The sequence below is a fragment of the Lithobates pipiens genome, unplaced genomic scaffold, assembly GCF_037356315.1.
Source record: "Lithobates pipiens isolate NorthernLeopardFrog02 unplaced genomic scaffold, aLitPip1_a1.2 Scaffold_8, whole genome shotgun sequence".
In the NCBI taxonomy this organism is placed as follows: Eukaryota; Metazoa; Chordata; class Amphibia; order Anura; family Ranidae; genus Lithobates; species Lithobates pipiens.
This window is the reverse complement of record NW_027507903.1, coordinates 514,863,819-514,884,033: the sequence shown is the minus strand read 5'-3', so window position 1 is coordinate 514,884,033 and position 20,215 is coordinate 514,863,819. Positions and strand designations below refer to the sequence as shown.

At 42.5% G+C, this 20,215-nt stretch overlaps 1 protein-coding gene across 3 annotated transcripts in view; it reads right to left on the bottom strand.

The window, feature by feature from the left end:
* PACSIN2 (protein kinase C and casein kinase substrate in neurons 2) overlaps positions 1-20,215 on the bottom strand; it is a 195,427-nt gene that overhangs the window by 108,572 nt on the left and 66,640 nt on the right. Inside the window, exon 1 of one of the 3 annotated variants that reach the window (XM_077469404.1) lies at positions 12,045-12,257. The exons of the other annotated variants lie outside the window; for them this stretch is intronic. The gene's annotated coding sequence lies outside the window, so the exon portion shown is untranslated. Of the gene's footprint in view, positions 1-12,044; positions 12,258-20,215 lie in introns of those variants that run through there. 3 annotated transcript variants of the gene reach the window in all.

Genomic DNA, 20,215 nt, shown 5'->3' with positions numbered 1-20,215 from the left:
AGAGAGAGAGAGAGAGAGAGACAGAGAGAGGGAGAGAGAGAGAGACAGAGAGAGACAGAGACAGAGACAGAGACAGAGACAGAGACAGAGACAGAGACAGAGACAGAGACAGAGACAGAGACAGAGACAGAGACAGAGACAGAGACAGAGACAGAGACAGAGACAGAGACAGAGACAGAGACAGAGACAGAGACAGTTGACAGCCCACAACAGGAGGTGCATGAAAAAAAACTCTGTATTATAGGGTTATTTCTTTTTAATTTTAGATTTTGAAAGATCTGTATCGCAAAATCAGCGAGGGACTGGGAGCACAATGCAAATTTGGAGACTTATTTCATAAATATCCTCATACAATCTAATGAAAAGAAAACCCATAGGAATTACAGTTTTCAACCTCCCCTCCCAAGTTTAAATGTACACGCGGGGAGCTTTAGTGCAGTAGCAGCCCATTCATTTACCACAGGCGCAGTAACAAGCTGCAAAAATGTTACCAGTGCTAAATACATTTTTTCTGAAATCATAATAGGAATAAAATGGTGGCTTGTTATTTTCACATCTCGGTTCAGAATTCAGCCCTTTCTTCAAGTTGCTGATTAACACATGAAACAAGAAAAAGGGAAATAGGTGGCTAAAACTGAATAAAGACAGAAGCTAAAGAATGTAGGTTTCTTTTTTCAAATGAAAGAAAGAAAAAAAAAAAAAATACAACTCTGATATTAAACATAGCAGACAAGCTTAATTATTTAAAGACCCTCAAAAAGAAAGACGGGGGGGTGCAGAAAACATACGAGTATATATACCCTTAACTAACCAAATATTTTAAGTTCTCTTATTTGCAACCATGGTAACCATATTCAGTCTGTAGTCAGGATTTCCCAGAATCCTCATCACCCCCCCTGCAACTGAGTCACACTCAGAATGCTGCAGAGATCTTGAGGTCAAATTAAATGAGAATGGAATATGGCATCCCCAGAGAGTAAAAATGCAATAAACAAGGTGTTTAAAAACAGCACTACATAAACAGACACGGGTGGCCAGTGATCGAGCTGTCAAGACCGCACAGATAACTGACAAAATGCACAGAGCCAGTTAGAGTGACTCTCTACCTTGTGATTACTGTAAAAGGCCAATCTCAAAAGTAAAAAACACTACTACTGTTTACACTGGAGAACACAATATTTTTTAATAAGGAATAGGCGACTAAGGGGATCATACTCTGCAGAAGATACATGGTGGGGGGGGGTTTTAATTAGTTTGATTATGGGATACTTTTTTTTTTAACCCTTCAGCTACCCCTCCCTCACCTAAAATTGAGCTGAGAGTTAGACACGATTTTATATCCCTTTTATGGGAACGTGCTTTTAACTCCTCTTTATTGTAATAAATTGCATACTGCGCGCGCCGTAGTCTTCCTTTCTATTTTATGCCGTTCTTAGCCCTTGTATACACGGTCTGACATTCCGACAACAAAATCCTTTGGATTTTGTCCGAAACTTGTGTTGCATACACGCGGTCGGACAAAGTTGTCGGAAAATCCGATCGTACGTAACGCGACAACGTTATTTCGTTAGGCAGGACTACGTTCAGGCTAGTAGCCAATAGCTTTGGTCTAGGAATTTGATCTGAGCATGCATGGCGCCTTGTCCGATCGGAATTCTCTACACACAATCGGACAAAGTCCGATCGGATCATGTTGTCGAAAAGTTTTATAGCCCTGCTCTAAAACTTTGTCGGTCGGATATTCCGACAGAAACAGTCCGATAGAGCCCACACACAGTCGGATTATCTGACAACACGGTCACATTGGAAGTATATAATATATATATTTAGGGTAGAACTGCACTATATTTATGCTTTCATTTTCTAGTGGTGTATGTCTAAGCCTAAAGGGGTTGTAAAGGTAAAAGGTTTTTTATCTTAATGCATCCTATGCATTAAAAGTGGATGTAAACCCGATTCATGAAAATTGAGCTGGGCACAGATATCTGTAGTGTTTTCTTATCTCTCTCCAAAGCGCTATGTCCCGTGGCTTTCTCCTGCTCTGTAGCTCTGTTATCAGCATGATAACATCTGACAAATTCTCCAACACAGGAGATAAAAGCAGCCTGAAATTTGTATCTAGGAGGTTGCTATAAATCGATTAGCAGACAGCTTGACTTGTCAGAGCAGAGCTCTGCACATTCCTTCCTTCCTTTGCCTATGAGGAGAGGGGGTGTGTTTCTTTCCTCCAATCAGCTGTCTCGACTGTATGCCAATAATCCACTTCCAGTGCTGAACAGGAAGAGAAAAATCTGTAACAGGACGTGCACTTTTTAAAGGATATATACAGCTGCGGACAGTAGATATACATGTAAAACGTATGTAGGAAGTTTTGTTTCATCTCTGTGTTCATCGGCTGTTCACGTCACTGGGTATATATATATATATATATATATATATATATATATATATATATATATATATATATATATATATATATATATATATATATATATATATATATATATAGATAGATTTACATCCACTTTAAGACCCCTTTCACACTGGGGCATTTTTCAGGCGCTTTATCGCATGTGAAGCGCTTGAAAGAAGCCTCATCTGCAATCCCAAAGTGAAAGCCCAAATGCTTTAAGAGCCCTTTCACAACGTCAGTGCCCGAAAAACGCTCGTAAAGCGCAGCTTAACCACTTTCAGACCGGACCAATTTGCTGGTCAAAGACCAGACCACTTTTTGCGATTCGGCACTGCGTCGCTTTAACTGACAATTGCGCGGTCGTGCGACGTGGCTCCCAAACAAAATTGACGTCCTTTTTTTCCCACAAATAGAGCTTTTTGGTGGTATTTGATCACCCCTGCGATTTTTATTTTTTGCGCTATAAACAAAAATAGAGCGACAATTTTGAAAAAAAAACGCATTATTTTTTACTTTTTGTTATAATAAATATCCCCCAAAAATATACAAAAAAAACATTTTTTTCCCTCAATTTAGGCTGATACGTATTCTTCTACATATTTTTGGTAAAAAAAAAAAAAATCGCAATAAGCGATTATTGATTGGTTTGCGCAAAAGTTATAGCGTTTACAAAATAGGGATAGTTTTATAGCATTTTTATTAATAATTTTTTATTATTTTTTTTTTTTTACTAGTGATGGCGGCGATCTGCGATTTTTATTGTGACTGCGACATTGTCGGGGACCCATCGGACATTTTTGACACATTTTTGGGACCATTGTCATTTATACAGTAATCACTGCTATATAAATGCAGTGATTCCTGTGTAAATGACACTGGCAGTGAAAGGGTTAACCAGTGGGTGGCAGTGTAGGGGTTAAGTGTTCCTAGGGGTGTGTTACTAACTGTGGGGGGGTTGGGCTTTCATTTAGTGTATACTGATCTCTGCTCCAATCACATGGAGCAGAGATCAGCGTCACTAGTTGCTAGGCAGAATGGGAAAATGTTGTTTATACAGCATTTCCTCCATTCGGCCGCTCCGTGAGACGATCGCGGGGATGCCCGCGGCGATCGAGTCCGCGGGTCCCGCGACCGGACTCACGGGGGTCCCGACCGGCGCGCTCCCGATGGCACGGCGGCAACGAATATTGGACGTACATGTACGCCAATATGCCTGCCCGTGCCATGCTGTCGACGTACATCGTCGTGCGCTGGTCGGGAAGTGGTTAAACTAGCAGCGCTTTACCAGCGTTTTTTGAGCGCTATTGAGGTGCTTTTAACCCCTGCTAGTGGACAAATTATGGGTTAAAAAGCGCCCACAAAGCGCTGCTGCCAAAAGCATTTTTTCAGGCATTTTGAAGGCGCTTCCCATTGATTTCAATGGAAAGGGCTGCTTTAGGAGCAGTGTATTCACCGCTCCAAAAGAGCTGCAAAGAAGCTACTTGCAGGACTTTTTTTTTTTTTTTTTTTTTTTTTACGCCCTGCCAGTGCAGCGCCTCAGTGTGAAAGCACTCGGGCTTTTACATTGGGATTGCAGTTGCGGCTTCTTTCAGGCGCTCTTTCTTTAAAGCTGAAGCGCCTGAAAAACGCCCCAGTGTGAAAGGGATCGCACTGTGAAAGCGCTCGGGCTTTTACATTGGGATTGCGGTTGCGGCTTCTTTCAAGCGCTTTACACAGTTGTTTTTTTTAACGCTAAAGCGCCTGAAAAACGCCCCAGTGTGAAAGGGGTCCAAGATAAAAAGCCTTCTGTGTGCAGCAGCCCTCCTCAGCCCCCTAACACTTACCTAAGGTCCCTCTCTGTCCAGCAATGTCCATGAGGGCCTCAGCCACCTGAGATTTTCCCGCTGCTGTTAAAGTCCGCTAGCCAATCAGGGCTCAGTGTCTGAATGAACACAGGGAGTTGTGACTCGGCTCGGGTGCCCGAACAAACAGACAAAATAAAAAAATAAAAACACAGGCTACAAAATGCCACTAAAAAAAGCTCTGTCTCGAAACAATGATATAAAATACATTTGGGTACAACATTGCACTGCTGAGTAATTGTCAATCAGGCTGTCAAAGCACTGGAAACTGAAAAAATGGCCTAGTAATTATAAGGGTATATACCGACTGGTATTCAAGTGATTAAAGCAAATCTGTGCAAACTTCCTCAGACTCTTATACTTCTGTGCCTTTCCCCTAAATCACAATTTCATTCAGCTACTGGGAGAAAATGAAAGCTGTGTTTAAATACAAGTTCAACTTGAGTCAATACAACTCAAGACTAGGGACTCTGTATGGCAGCACTGATTGGGCCAGCACAGTCGCATGCTCCTCCATACCTGGAAGTACCAGTATTGGCTCTGAACAGTGTGGCAGGGTAGTAAAGGAACAGCAAGCCACAGACTACACAAAATAACACCCCCCCCCCCCCCCCCCGGATGCTGGCACTGTGGAAAAATACCTGGAGACTTTACTTATATTTTTTGGAACTGGCCAGCCATTGTCGACTATTGGAAGGAGATATTAAAGGTCATAACACAGGTCACCACCATATTCCTCCAACCCTCCATAGCAATTTGTATATTGGGCCTGACAGAGCAAATAATTCCCACTGTGGCACGCCGCAACCTGGTCGGGCTACTTACTTCTCTTTTACTCCCGCAAAGCCATAGCCCTCAGCTGGCATAAGCCTACTCCTCCTACTCCTCCTCCTCTCTCCCTGTGGAAACAATTGGTCAACAACTGCCTGCCTCTTTACTCTTTGTTATGCTAATAGGGGTTGCCCGCAAAAACATGACAAGGTTGGTCCAAGTGGCTAGCGGATACCTCCACAGCCTCAGACTCCCACCCTACTGAACACACTATCTTCTGCCAATGAATAGGAATCTGCAATTGTGAATGTAACATATTTCTGAGATGCATGTTTTACAATTTGTAATTAACTGGCCCCTTTTCAGGGCCCTTATGAGATCTCTGCACAGATAAAGCAGGCGATCAAGTCCGCGGGACCCGCGACCGGACTCATGGGGGTCCTGACCAGCGCGAGTGCGATGGCAGGGCAGCAATTTCAAAAGGACGTACCTATACGTCAATTTGCCTGCCTGTGCCATTCTGCCGACGTACATCATCGTGCGCCGGTCGGGAAGTGGTTAATGAAAACTGCAGACCTATTGGGCATCCTACATACAGATCTGTTTAAACACTGAAACCTTTCCTTGGATTTTTTTCTTTTTGGGGGGGGGGGGGGGGGGGGGGAGTTCCATGCTGCGCTTTTAAAAAAAAAAAATGCAGCTGACATTAAACCGTAGGACTAGGATGACCTACACACAAACCACAGCTAGAACGAGCACAGCTGTCTGGTTTTTCAAATGTGAAAGAATATCATATTTTGAGAATTTCCAATTCATTAGAATAAATCTTTGCCTAATAATTACATCTGTCTGCATCAGACTGAATCCAATTGTCCCGGAAGCTGCACTCAAAGAATGGCAGGCGTTCCATAATGAATTGTGGGACATTAATGAAATGCAGTATTCACAGCTCTATTTCTGGAAAAGAAAACCTTGCATCTCTACACACCAATCACACTACTGGATTACTACACAAAAGTCAGCAAGTTTCACTTGAAAAAAAAATACAAAGTGACCCTGTCACCAGTGTAAAAAATTGCAGGTAAAAGGTCAGAAAAATTAAGAATTTGAAATACTTGCAGTGTTTTTCCCTCCGATGATTGATTTATATTAACTTGCAAGGTGCCTCTTAAAGAATAAGTACACCTTTAGGAGCATGTTACACCCAGGTTTAGAGTGAAACACGTTACAAGCTCCTATCCACCCACCTCCTGACTCCCGCGCTCCCCGCTCTGCCACAACGGACAGGGGATCTTCTCACCACACCAGCTGTAACATTTTGAAAATAGCGCTGTCGTTCAGGGTTTCACCCACACGGCTGCATTATTCATTCACAGTTTCCGCTGCATGAATAAAAACTACAAGCCCCATCAGCTATTGGGGCTGATGGTTTGTAGTTCCCAATGAACTGCAAGAGCGCTGGTGAGCTCCTTCGTAGTACATTGATTCTTCCTACCATTTGGCAACTATGTGCCAGTATCGGAGGTACGAGCAGACTGTGTATTGAGAATCTACAGGATTCAGGTATTGCACCTGCAATCTGCTGATTGCAATGCTTTAGAGGGTGCAACATAAAAAGATAATAAAATAAAAATAAATGCATATGGAAAAAGAAAATAAATTTATTTTTATTTTTTTACAAAAAGGTTAACTTGGCCTTTAAAGTGGTTGTAAACCCTTACAACCAACTTTGACCTACAGGTAAGCCTAGATTAAGGCTTACCTGTAGGTCCAAGAAATATCTCCTAAACCTACACGGCTCATGTCGGCTCCTGTACGCATGCACGGGAGTGACGTCATCGCGGCTCCGATGAATCACAGCGCCGGAGCAGCGAGACCCGGAAGTCGCTCCGGGATACATGGCAGCAGCGAAGATGAAGACGGAGGACCGCTTCGGGGGCTTCGTTCTCAGGTAAGTTATTCATAATGAGCTAGTATGCTATGCATACTAGCTCATTATGCCTTTGCCTTACAGGGTGTGTTTTTTTTTTCTTTTGCCTTTACTTCCTCTTTAAAGACCATGTCAATGTCCATGGTATTTTCCTGCACTGCAAGGATAAATTATTTTTAACGCGAGGGGATGAAGACTAGGGTGCAATTCATACCTAGCCTTTAAACTGGCCACCAGTCGCACAAATAGAGGGAGACTGTCGAAGCGATGTAACAGGAAATTATAAACAGCTTATTCGTCATCCCTTAGACTTTAAATGATATTAAAAACACACTGTTTCATTTACATTAATCCTTTTCTTTCTGTATATGGGTGATGGCACTGTAATTATTGATATTTATATTTTTAATAAAAAAGACAAAAGTGCCCTTTTTCCTAATGGATATACAGCTGTCACATGACCCAGCTCTTTCCCAGCCTGTCTGCAGTGAAATAGTGATAGGAGGAGCTTCTAGTCCTCTGCTACTGGTCACATTCAAAAGAAGATGAAATGAAAAGATGAAGAACAGCCTTTGGAATACAAAAGTAAAAATAAATGAATATCAATGCAGTTTTACATAGTCATACAAATACATATTTGAAATCAAATCTTTATAAATTATTTTTGCCAATAACGTGGCTGCCACGCCCCTCCAGCCTGTGTCTTAGAATAAGAGGAAGGTGTCACCTTCATCGGTCAAGATGTAAGACCCCTTTCACACTGAGATGTTTTTCACAAGCTAAAGGGCTAAAAATAGCGCCTGTAAAACGCCTCCCCTGTCACCCCATTGTGAAAGCCTGAGTGCTTTCACACTTGACTCCTGCGCTGGCATGAGCTTAAAAAAGTCCTGCAAGCAGCATCTTTAGGGTGGTGAAATTAATAGGCACCGTTGCCAATGTGCCGCTACATAGGGGCATTTAACCCTTTCCTCGGCCGCTAGCGGAGGGTTAAAACTGCCCCCGCTAGTGGCCGAATAGCACTGCTAAAACAGCGGTAAAGCTGCGCTAAAACTAGCAGTTCTTTAACGCTAACGCTGCCCGCGGCTCAGTGTGAAAGGGGTCAAATATTCCACCCCCATTGTGTTTAGGAGGGAGAGAGGGGGTGAGAGAGGGGGGAGGGGGGGGGGAGGAGGAATGGCCTAGTCAAAGCCCAGACCTCAATCCAATAGAAAATCTGTGGTCAGACTTGAACATTGCTGTTCACAAACGCAAACCATCCAACTTGAAGGATGCAGGAGCAGTTTTTCAAGGAGGAATGGGCAAAAATTCCAGTGGTAAGTTGTGGCAAGCTCATTAGGGACTTATCCAAAGCGACTTGGAGCTATGATAGCCACAAAAAGGTGGCTCTACAAAAGTTACCCAAAACAGGAAAAAAAAAAAAAAAAAAAAAACATGATACTAACACGCCCTAAAGAGTTAAACTACATATATTTATTGACTATCAGCAGCAAAAATACAAACAAGCATAATCTACAATAACCCTTAATCCCTAATATAAACCCCACACAAAGTCCCTATAAAAGGGATTTAATACTTTACCAATTCCCCAGGAACAAACAATACCTATATAAAAATATATGTGTAAAAACATTCCTCCTCTCAATAGAGAGGGGTATGTCAATGTAGTGGATGACTCCCTCCCTCAATATATGACACCCCCTATCTTACACCTATAGATACCCCCAGCAGCCTAGGATGAGAGCTAACCTGGACAATTCCTAAAGGCAACAGTGTGGTTCCGTACCACGGAAGTAGTTCACACTGTTCCCTTCTGAAATGGTCCAACCAAAAAGCGCTCAAGATATATATATATTATATACACACACACACACACACACACACACACACACACACACACACACACACACAGAGAGTCAGTCAGTCAGTGGTAATATATAGTCATTAGAACAGAATAGAATAATAGATCCTACTATTATCTTCTGTTCGAATGACTATAGAATTGGTGAAGTATTAAATAATTCCCTTTTATAGGGACTTTGTGTGGGGTTTATATTCGGGATTAAGGGTTATTGTGGATTATGCTTTTTTGTATTTTTGTTGCTTATAGCCAATAAATATATGTAGTTTAACTCTTTAGGGCGTTTGTTAGTATCATCCTTTTTTAGTTTTTCTGTTTTGGGTAATATTTTTTTCGATTACACCCCCGCTATTAAGTCGGTGAGTACTACTTTTTGGGAGGCAGGATTCCCTAGTTGCTTATATTTTGTATACTGGCTCTACAAAGTATTGACTTTAGTGTTCAGATGAAAAAGTGGGCTGAATAACATTTTCCTTGTTTATAATGGCACGTGAGTCGCTGCGTGTTTTACTTGAAGTTGATGTGTTGTAAAGCAGAAAAAAAATGGACATTACAGTTTGTTGAGTATGGGGGCTGCGCAGCCGCAGATCAGTCAGGGTGCCCATGCTGACCCGTGTCCATAGCCAAAAGGGTCTACAATTGACATGTGAGTATAGGAACTGGTGCATGGAGCAATGGAAGATGGTGTCCTGGTCTGGAGGACATGGCACCAGGATGCGGTATGGAAAGTAAGCTGATGGCAGCAGGGTGATGTTTTGGGCAATGTTCTGCTGGGAAACCTTGGGTCCTGCCATTTATGTGAATGTTACTTGACATGTACCAACTACCTAAACATTTTGGCTGATCAAGTACACCCCTTCATGGAAACTGTAGTACCCGATGGCAGTGGTCTCTTTTAGCAAAGCAATGTGCCCTGCCACACTGCAAAAATGGTTCAAGTTCTAGGTGTCGCCTTGGCCTCCAAATCACATTCAAATTGAGCATATATGGGATGTGTAGGAAGAACAAGTCTGATCCACGGAGACTCCACCTCACAACTTACAGGACTGAAAGGATCTGCTACTGACAGCTTGGTGCCAGATACCATAGTATATTTTAGAGGTCTGGTGGCATCCACGCCTTGATGGCTCAGGGCTGTTTTCGAGGCAAAAGGGGGCCTACTTAATAGTAGGTGGGTGGTTATACAGTTATGGCTGATCTCTTTATATGTAAACACATACAAAAAACACACACTATAGCCTAACAGAGTCTGCCAAGGTTGATAACAGACAGAACATTGTGCTGTCATTATGCGGCTACGAGGAGCTTGTGCAGTAATTATCCAGCTCATCCGAAGCCCTAATCCATAACCAATGCATTAAAAGGCGGCAGGCCTCCCAGGATCTCCATGCACATACATCATGGGATCTGCAAACTGTACCCTTCATAAAAACACAGGGAAGAAAGGAGGCGGGGCTTGACCTACGCATGAAATCTTCCTCCACTGTGTTTACATTCACAAAGACTCAGTGCATGCATAATACATAAGCTCAATATATTCATTAACACTACCTACATAGAGCAGATGGAAGGCACAATGCTAATTAATCATCTTCAGTAGCTCGAATGGGATAGGCATAATTCTAAGCAGTGTGTGGGAATTTCCACAGCCCCCTCCTCGTCTCGCTGACGGACCAGAGAGGGGACTGTTTACATCACAGATGGGCTCATTTAATAAGGGAACAGTGCAGAGCCCACAACCCCATTGCATCCAGTCAGAATTCAACTAGGAGTTGCTATGGGTTAGTGCACATTATTTTGCAGCTCTGGGATGTTTTCAATCCCAATGCAAAATACAATTTATGTGGAGGTTGCCTGTGGTTCCTCCCACAGCAAATACTGGTAGGTTATTTGTCTTTCACCCAAAAAAAAACAGTCCTAAAATGACTGTGTTCGTAGAACATCAGAATGCAAGCTGCTGGGGAGGGGAGGGGTAGAGACTGACGTGAATGTTTTATACATTAATAAAATGAACAATGCTCTCTGCACTACCTTAAAAAAATAAAAAAAAAAAAGCTCATAGTGTAGTCCATTCCAATCAGAAATCATCTATAGCCCAGGCTCACACTGAGCTGCGGGAATGAAGCCGTGCGAGTTCAGCTTTCACTCCTGCAGGTCAGTCCCGATTTCAGAGACATCTCTGTGGGTTTCTGCACAGATGTTAATGGAAATCGCAAGCTGAAATCGCAAAAAGTAGTACAGAAACTACTCTTTGAAAATCGGTGCGCGATGTCTGTGAAATCGCCGCTGAAATCGGGACGGACATGCGGGAGTGAAATCCTTCATTCCTACAGCTCAGTGTGAACCTGGGCTTAGTGTAGCAACCCCCTCTAAACGCGTTGCAGCATATTAAGACTCATTGGGGTAGATTTACTAAAACTGGTACACTCAGAAACTGCTGCAGCTATGCATGGTAGCCAATCAGCTTCTAGCAGCAGCTTGTTCAATTAAGCTTTGGCAATAAAACCTGGAAGCTGATTGGTTTATATACAGAAGTGAGCCTGATTTTTCATTGTCCGGCTTTAGTAAATAAACCCCAGTGACACCCTGAGCTGCCTTAAATCAAAATAATTCCCAAAGCCCTTTGCAAACACCGGAATTCTGCACATTGCTAGCAGGGTGACAACGGAACCTGTCCACGTGCATAGCAATAGGACATCAATTACCGGTATACATTTAGAGGAGAGATAAAAAAAATTAAAAAAAATAAAAAGAAGAAGACAGTACAGTAAATAAATCCGATGCCTCATGAAAAGCAACATGTTCTACAGATAGGCAATCACACACAAAATGAATAATCAGATAAACAAAAAAAAGAAAACCATCACAACGCCTTTAAAATAGAACCCTGAGCAGCAATACAATAATGTCATTCTATCAGCCAAACTGTAACAGACACAAATCTGCAGAATAGAGTAAATGCAGCATCACTGCAGCTTCAACAAAAGACTGGGCTGAATTCTGTATCAGGCGCCTGTGATCATCTGCAGAAGACGAGCACATAGAAAATCCACCAAGGATCAGAACGTAAACACAAGCAGATCAAAAGAGGGAATTTCTCGCTGTCGCACCTGAGCTGCAGGATTTAAAACGGCAACACTAAAAGGGAGGGGGTGGGGGGTATGAACACTCAATGGCAGCCAGCTAGCTGCAGCACGGTTTGTGTGACATTGACAAGATTTTGCTACTTACAGGCTGCTGGTGTTGACAGGAAGATCTCTGTGCATTGTTAATGTGAAGCTTGCAAGTACCTGCGTCCTCCTGCACAGCTTCCTTGACCTTTAAATCTGCAGGCAGAATGCTCAGTGTGCATGTTTCATCACTTCCTGTGTGCAGCTCAGGGTAAGGTCATTCCTGCACACTGCAGCGGTGGCGATCAGCAGCACCCAGCCCCCTTCTCCCTCTGCCAGTACAGTGACATGTTTACATATTGCAGCAGAGAGCACGCCAGCCCTCCCCTTCACAGGTATGGGGGGGGGGGGGGGGGGGCGACACGTCAAAACTACTCCCTCTGTCTTTCCCAATCTATCTCACAAATTGCTCATTCAAGCCCGGGCCTGGAAGCGGTGCAGGAATCAGGGATTGAGCAATAGCTACAAGGCTTTGGAGCTTAAATATTGTTATTGCTAAACACAGGGGAAAAAAAATATTAGATTGGACTTGGATGTGAACAGCAGTCCAGTGTGATATTTAAGCATTGCAGTAAAAGACATCTAAATGTATTTAGCAAAACCTCTCCTAGCAATAACGATACGTACATAAATACAAGGACACGATCACTTCCTAAGGTCCTATACATAACTGGGCAGAATCGCTTCAGCCAAGTGCGCACATTTATGAGCTAATTAAATGCCTCCACCTCCCCCATCCCAGGAAATCAAAAGTGATCCTTTGGGTAAATTTATTCCCAATAACTTTTTTTTTTGTGAAAGTAAATTGCTATCCGAAGGCCTCTGTAGAGATGCATTGACTCCACTGATGTACAAATCATTAACCAGACTAGGTGACACTTTTCTTATTTCTATAGGCAAGGGTAGGCCGGGGCTGGGAGGAGCAGAGGGGCATTTGGCCTCTCCCCCAGCAAGTAGCCTCACGACATGCTGGGCTGTTGTACCTGAGAGAAGACCAAGGGGGACCAAAGTTTACAAATTGTGGGCATTATACATTCACCGGCCACTTTATTATTATGTACATCAGTTCAACTGCTGAGTAACACAAATTGCTAATCATGTGGTGAAGACAACTTGCTGAAGTTCAAACCGATCATCAAATGGGGAAGAAAAGGTATTTAAGTGACTTTGAACGTGGTATGATTGTTGGCACCAGAAGGGCTGGTCAGAGAATTTCAAAAACTGCTGATCTATTAGGATTTTCCCACACAACCATCTCTAGAGATTACAGAGAATAGTCCGAAAAATATCCAGAGAGTGGCAATTGTATGGAGGAAATTGCCTTGTTGTCAGAGGAGAATGGGCAGACTGGTTTGAGATGATAGAAAGGCAACAGTAACTCAAATAACCACTTGTTACAACCAAGGTATGCAGAATACCATCTCTGAACGCACAACACATCCAACCTTGAAGCAGATGGGCTGCCACTCCTGTCATCTAAGAATAGGAAACCGAGGCTACAATTCGCACAGGCTCACCAAAATTGCACAATAGAAGATTGGAAAACCGTTGCCTGGTCTGAGGAGTCGCGATTGCAGCTGGAAATTCAGATAGTAGGGTCAGAATTTGCTGTAAACATAAAAGCATGGATACATCCTGCCTTGCATCAACGGTTCAGACTGGTGGTGGTGGTGTAATGGTGTGGGGCTATTTTCTTGGCACACTTTGGGCCCCTTTGTACCAATTGAGCATCGTTTAAAGGCCACGTCCTACCCGAGTATTGTTGTTGACCATGTCCATCCCTTTATCACTACAATGCACACATCTTCTGATGGCTCCTTCAAGCAGAATAATGCACCATCATCTCAAACTGGTCTCTTGAACATGACAATGAATTCACTGTACTCCAATGGCCTCCACAGTCACCAGATCTGAATCCAATAGGGCATCTTTGGGATGTGGTGGTTCGGGGGGGGGGGGGGGGGGTGAATTTGCATCATGGATGTGCAGCCCACAAATCTGCAGCAACTGTGTGATGCTATGTCAATAAGCACCAAAATCTGAGAAATGTTTCCAACATCTTGATGAATCTATACCACAAAGAATTAAGCCAGGTCTGAAGGAAAAAGGGGGTCCAGCCTGGTACTAGCAAGGTGTACCTAATAAAGTGGCCAGTGAGTGTATATCTACCCATTCAGATACAGTATTTACATTGCCTGTAAGAGGGAAGCCTACCAGCACCAACTTCCTTTGCGGTTCTGAAATGTCATGTGTCTGAATGCAGAGAGCTGTAATGGCAGCTGATGCTGAAAGATATATAAAGGCGCATCACAATAAACCACACCCACCTTGCTTGTCCACTTATCAATCCAACACCATGGCAAACTAGTAGAGCACACTTTTTTTTTTTAGCCCTCAGACATCTGTCCTGTGCCATTAAGGGCTCTTTCACACGGGACAGATCATTACTGATCTGTCCCGTGGATATCCCCTTGCTCAGCGGGGATCGCTCCGTCTGACGTCAGGGGCTGTCGCCACTGCCTAGAGGTAGAAGTCCCCGGCGCAGGGTAAAGAGCTTGTTTAAATGAAGGGTGTTTATACTTTATTTCGACTGGCAAAATAGTACTTTTCCCGGTAGAATTTGTTTGGATATATTTGGCCAAATCTTCTCCAAAAAGCTGCTCCCCATGAAAAGGGAACCCAGTTAGGAGGTTTTACATGGTGCTTTGGCTGACCAATTTTTTAACCACAGGATTCTACGCACATGTACAAGCATAAGCGTAAGGTGGGACACCTGGTGAATAGAATCTTTAATGGCATGTATGGCAAAGCATAATGTCTTTGGTAATTCAGCCAATTCCCGGGCTTGTCGTGCAGGAACCTCTTTAACCACTTGTGTCTGGCTCACGCCGCTATACTTCGGCAGAAGGCCACGTACAGGCAAATTAACGTACCTGCACATTGCCCTTTAAGAAGCGGTTTGCAGGCCCCGGCCATGACCTCCGTGAGTGCGATTGTGGGTCCCTGTAATTGGGAGCGGTGATCAGTGTCATGTCACACACAGCCCCCCCCAGTTAGAATCACTCCGTAGGACACAACCCCTACAGCACCACCTAATGGTTAACCCCTTCACTACCAGTCACATTTACACAAACAATGCATTTTTAATTGCACCGATCGCTGTATAAAATTTGAATGGTCCCAAAATCGTGTCAAAAGTGTCCCATCTGTCCGCCCAAAATAATAATAATAAAAATGCCATAAAATTATCCCCTATTTTGTAGACGCTATAACTTGTGCGCAAACCAATCGCTTATTGTGATTTGTTTTAACCAAAAATATGTAGAAGAAGAATACGTATCGGCCTAAACTAAGCGGGGGGGGGGGGGGGATATATATGTTTTTGGGGGATATTCATTATAGCAAAATCCTTCAAAAATATCCTTCAAAAATTGACGCTTTTTTTTTTGTTTATAGCGCAAAAAATAAAAACCGCAGAGGTGATCAAATACCATCAAAAGAAAGCTCTATTTGTGGAAAAAAAGGACATCAATTTTGTTTTGGAGCCATGACGCACCACCGCAAAATTGTCAGTTAAAGCGACGCAGTGCCGAATCGCTAAAAGTGCTCTGGTCTTTTTGCAGCCAAATGGTCTAGTGCTTAAGTGGTTAAGGGCAAGTCTAAATTGGTCCTTTAGGGATTGACAGATGCCTATTGCAGCGACTGCAGGCTGAGCATCTGCCATGGAAAGAGTTGATTTTAACAGGGATTCCAACTTTTTATCTGTTGGAGCCTTAAGCATTTGTGCATTGTCTACAGGACAAGTTTGGATTTTATTTACACTGGAAACCACAGCGTCAACTGCTGGTGCTTTCCATTTTTTGGAGAATTTCTCCTTCAGGGGATAGAGAAATGAAAATTTCTTAGGAGGGAGAAAATGCTTATCCGGGTGATCCCATTCAGCAAAAATAAGCTGTTCTAATAATGCATGGACAGGAAACGCATGCGAAGTCTGAGAAGGTTTTAAGGAACCCAACGAAGAAACCAAGCTTTCAGGAGACTCCATAAGGGGTAGCATGAAAGTAGAATGAACCATCTCCATAAGAGATATTGTATCAGCAATTTCTCAGATTGTGAGGCTGAAAGGTTCATCTACCGTTGTTTCCTCCACAAAAGGAATCATCAGTTTGTTTTTCCTCCTCATCGCCTGAGGGTAATACCTCATCCTGTGCCCACTGTTCCCCTTGCAAGGGGTCTGAAGTGGGGGAAGGGGATCTTGCACGCTTCCAATCCATTTGAATGGAGGATGCGATTACAGCTGCTAATCTTCCTTCCAGACCCTGCAGGGTGGAGGAAAGGACATATTCAGTCACATATACAGGGGCTGAGATGTGAGAAGCAGTTGCACCATCAATTTGTTCCAATGGCTCACCCTGGCTTGCCATAATTGGTAATTCAGGCGAGGAGGAGGACAGCATGGAAAAAGGAGACTCGAGATCCTGGCGCCTGGGGGTGAAACCTTTGGTACCGTTTTGGTCTTTGTGGCGTCTTTTTTTTAGCAGGCATAGTCCTAAGCATAAAAACAGAGGCACTATACAATTGCACTTAATCACTGAATATAGCCATGACATTAAAAGCCGCTATAAAGTTCAACCTAGTGCTGGAAAAAAAAGTGTCCTTCCTGTATCAAGAATGCCAGTTTGCAACCCTCACGTGTCCCATAGCTCCTGTGTCTAGACTGTTTGTTTCCTCCTCGTCAACCAAGGAGAAACTGTCCCAGCTGTGGCTTTATGGTCTTTACCTGCCGTTCGTTCTTGTGGACGTTCACGACGATGCGCTTAGGCCCTGCCCCCTCTGAAAAAAAGCAAACCTTCAAGGACCGGGTCCCTTGATATCGGGGTTCCACTCCCTTGGACCTCTAAAAGCACCCCACCAGGAAAGCTTTAGGTAATGTAGCAAGAACTAAGCCCTGGGTCCAGCCCTACAAAGAGAGGTGTTACAGGCAAAAACCTTGTGCTTCGGACACGAGGCCCCGGGTAACATCCACTTAGGCCTCAGTGGCAATTTGGATGGACCTTGTCTATGTAGGTTATTTAAATACAGCATGGATCCCTCCTGGAGCTCCTCAGAGCACATCTTCACTCGTGACCAACACCTTAGATAATGGCAAAAAAACGAATGTGCTCCTAGGAGGAGGGGTTACATTAGGGAGAGAACTTCCTGGACTGGGTATACCAGTGTCCATCACCTGATGGTGACCCATTAAGTAATTACTTAAGGCTCTGTGTCCCATGATGTACGATAAAGAAACGCAAATTTCTTGCTGTTCAGGCATTTTCAATTGAAACATATGGGGACAAAAGTGCTCAAATCTACCTGAAAAGTAGCTCATGTACTTTTTAAACAATAGGCGTTTTGTTATAAGTGACAAAATGTGCAAATGTGAACAGGGGCCATTGAAAGGAATGAGATTTTGTATGGAGCGTTTAAGCATCGACCTTCAAGTTAAAAAAAAATGCTCACGTGTGAACAGGGACTTAAAAAGGGCAATTTCACCTTTGTGCACTTTTTCTTCTAAATTCCAGCTCCCCTATGCACCAATATATCATTCATGTACTTTTTTTTGCAAAAATATCAAAGCTTTCCATTAAGTCTAGAGTCACTTTTCTTGTCTAAATCCACATTTCCATTAGTAATGTCTTCTTCCTGATCAGACTTTAGATCATGACACAGGAAACAGTTGACCAGTACACTCTCCATCATCTACCCACCCATTCCCAGCTGTACGTTTTTTAAATGAAAAGCAATCAGTATCACCCTTCTCACTAAATACACAATCAGATTGCATAGGGCAGTGATGGCAAACCTTGGCACCCCAGATGTTTTGGAACTACACTTCCCATGAGGCTCAACTACACTGCAGAGTGCATGAGCATCATGGGAAATGTAGTTCCAAAACATCTGGGGTGCCAAGGCTCACCATCACTGGCATAGTGTATGGCCATCTTTATACAAGTTTAAACATTTTCAATAATCACACATTAGGGCAGCCCATCAACCTGAATGGGCTTCCCTACACACAGCAATCGCCCCAAGGAAACTTCAGAACTTTTTTTTTTTTTTTTTTTTTATAAATGGAGCTTGGTGCATTTTTTGACAGCGATTTTTGGTGCAGCGCATTTCTGAAATACAAGGAAACGAACCAATGTGAATGTAACCTTATTGTTCTTGTGTTATCGCACCAATTTCACTTTCAGGCCCCATTCAAATCTAAAATAGTGGGAACAAACATTTTGTGGCTTGTTTCTCCTGTGCCATGCATAGGGCAGCCTGCCGATTTCAATTGGCTGCACTGTATGCTTAATGGGACAGACATTTTGGCATTTTGTGGGTTGTGTGTTTTTTAATGTGCGTTTTGCAGCATTTGCCCCTCATTTTTTCACATGGTAAAATGTTAGTTTGCTTCTGTGTTCCGTTAACAATTAACGGCGCTAAAAGCGCAACTACTAATTTTAGGTGTATAAACATGGCCATACACTATGCAATCTGATTGTATATTGTGTATTTAGTGAGAAGGGTGATCACTGATTGATTGCATTTCATTTTTTAAAAATGTGCACCTGTGAACGGGAGGGTGGATGATGCAGGGTGTGTGCTAATGAGGTCAGCTGGTCAACTCCTTCCTGCGTCATGACCTAAAGTCTGATCAGGAAGAAGACATTCCTAATGGAAGCGTCTGGAAACATGGATTAAGATAAGAAAAGTGAGCTTTGATATTTTTGAAAAAAAAAAAAAATATTACTATACTATACTATACTGGTGCATATGGGAGCTGGAATTTAGAAGAAAAAAAAAAAAAAGTGTACAAAATGTGAACTTACCCTTTAAGGACTTGGATTGCACCCTCCTTACCCCTAAACAGCTCCCTTATGTGTATTCCATGTGTGTACTTGATTGAGCTTTTCAGCTGCAGCTTTAGTTCACCTAGAAATATACTGTAAATCGAAATACGTAGTTGAGGAAAAAAATGCCAACATTTACCAAAATCTAAAACAGCAGCTAATGGCTGGGTGACTCCTCAAGGTCACATACATTATAGATTTCCACTCATCGGTAACGCTGTCTAATTACAATTTTCCCCAGCACAGTGACCTTACTCCATTGGCCCAGGTTGTCAGGCAGCCTTTGAGACAAGGTCCTTATTGTTTATGTTCCTCCTTTATTGCATCAGCGATAAGCCGTGCACTTCACAGCCACAGGCAGTTGTAGTTATAAATATGTCACCACAAAAAGAACTTTGTCCTGTCACAGCGAAGTGGGGAAGAGCCCTTGAAGCTGCTGACAATTTAATAAAAAAAAAGGTCTGTTGTCAAAACAGCAGTATGACTTTTCACTGAAAAAATGTTCAATAACCACTAACCAAGGTTGTTGTACATAGAGACAACAATGTGATAATATTGGTAATAAAACAAAGTTTTATGTGTTTATTGTTGGCCAGCTGACTATATAAAATAGGCAAGTTCAAATGAGCTTCCCGACATCACCAAGGGAACACATATTTAGGGCTGCAACTAACGATTATTTTTATAATCGATTAGTTGGCCGATTATTGTTAAAGTCCCTGACCCTTTTCAAATACGCAGCGGCTGAAAAAAAAAAAAAAAAATAAAAAAAAAAATAAAAAAGCACAGATATGAACATGTCCCATAGGAAACCATGTAAATGAACTGTAGTGCGTTTCTGCAAAAAGCACCAACATATAGATGCGAACCAGGTCTAAGACATTTATTAACATAATAGGGTTAAAAAGATTCTTTATAGTAAGAAAAAAAAAAAAAAAGGAAGAAGAACAGATAATCACTACTTTAAAGGGGGTTAATTTTTTTACTGTAGAGCTGTGAAAGTAATGTTTACAGTAGCAATTATTTGCTCTTTTTGTACTATAAAGGGCTCATTTTATTTTATTTTTTTTTAACTCCATTATGTTACTGGCCGATTAATCGATTATGAAAGTAGTAATCGATTCATTTCATAATCGATTAGTTGTCGATTAATTGTTTCAGCTCTACACATATTATTCAATGTATGTAAGCAGGCAATACCAGAGGGTCAGGTTGGGCACAAAAGCATTTTATAGAGGTAAAACTGAAAAATCCACTCTCTCATTTCCCATTTACGAAGTGTCTTAACTATGAACTTTCCAGAAGCCAGGTGCCCAGCACATTCCTTTAGTACCATTGTCCAAGAACATGC